Raw genomic sequence first — 1503 nt, forward strand, 5'->3', positions numbered from 1 at the left:
TTTCTGCTCTCCTTCATTTTGAGTATTTATATCTTCTACTTTTCTCTAACTTCTACAGAAACTTCTACACCAGAACAGAATATGGGTTCCTCTCCCCTGTCCCCTGAACACTTCAAAATCATCTTGTAGATGGTAATGTTAATGACAATGACGAGGATGACAGTAACCACACTGTCATGAATGTTTGTTCACAGCTGCCCAATCAGGACTTAGAGTTATTTGTTTATTTATTTAAAACTTTTGTTGTGAATTGAATGAATGTTTACAGACAAAACTATCAGTTTTCAATTCAACAAATCATACTCTTTGTTTCATCTCAATGATTACAAACCCCTCCATGCAACAACCCTTATCCTGTTTCACCCTGTGATTCCTGATTGCATCCAACCCACTTTCTAATCCCTTCTCAATTTTATCCTTAGATAAATGTTGACCTTTTGACTTTGAATAAATGACCTTTCCATGATAAGCATACTTTTTTTTAAAAAAAAATTTTATTGTAAATTGAGTGATAGTTTACATTTGGAAACATCAGGTTTACACTTATCCTATCGTATTTCATTTCACTGCAGTGATTATAATCCCCAACATGTGAGCATACATTTTTGCATTACTTGTTTCTGTTTCCTGCCCAACCGCCCTCAGAAAAGAACACACATTGCTGTTACTTTACAGAAAAGAAAGGAATAGTCTTTTTTTTTGTAACTCTTACCAGGTAATGGACCAGAAAACAATGAAGACTGGTTTCAATCTCTGTAGTGTGACACCAAACATAGGACACTTGCCATATTCTCCCTTGTCCAATCACCCTGTCATTTCACTTCCTGATGTTTCCAGCCACAGATCCTGTTCACTGTGCTCTTTCATGAGAGGTTTCTCCTAGACTGCAGCAGGCAGAAGTGAGTGCCTTTTGGTGCCCATCATTATCAGAAAGATATTATAGAATACTGAAGGGAATCACATCAGGATGGTCCTATCTCTCTCTTGCCCTTTCTGGTTTTGTCTCAGCACTCCAGTTCCTCCTTCAATCTTGTATTTTATCATGGGATAAATGGGTTTTGGGTTCCATTCTGAGTCAGGAAACTGTTATGTATTTAAAGATGCATCTTAGATAAGTCTATGGTTAAGTACTCTGGACTGCTGAGTTATGCATTTTCAAATATGAGGAAACAGGGTGAATATGGTTAGGTAATGAATGGGTCTTGTCATTGTTGTGAAGTGCCTTCAAGTCAGTTCTGACCCATAGCAACCCTGTATAGGGTTTCCGAGAAGCAGCTGGTAAGCTTGAAATGCCTACCTTGCAGTTCAAACAGCTTTGCAGTCTGGCACATTAACCCACAGCACTGTGACTTACAATTGAACTCTGAATCCTGTCTATCCACTTATGATTTGTTAATCATGAAACAAATTCTTAGTATTGCTCAGCCTGTATGTTGCCATCTGAATTTTTCTATACCTGGTAAATATAGAGAAATATCTGCATGACTATAAAAATTGAACTAA

This window comes from Chrysochloris asiatica, unplaced genomic scaffold (genome assembly GCF_000296735.1).
Source record: "Chrysochloris asiatica unplaced genomic scaffold, ChrAsi1.0 scaffold00726, whole genome shotgun sequence".
Classification (NCBI taxonomy): domain Eukaryota; kingdom Metazoa; phylum Chordata; class Mammalia; order Afrosoricida; family Chrysochloridae; genus Chrysochloris; species Chrysochloris asiatica.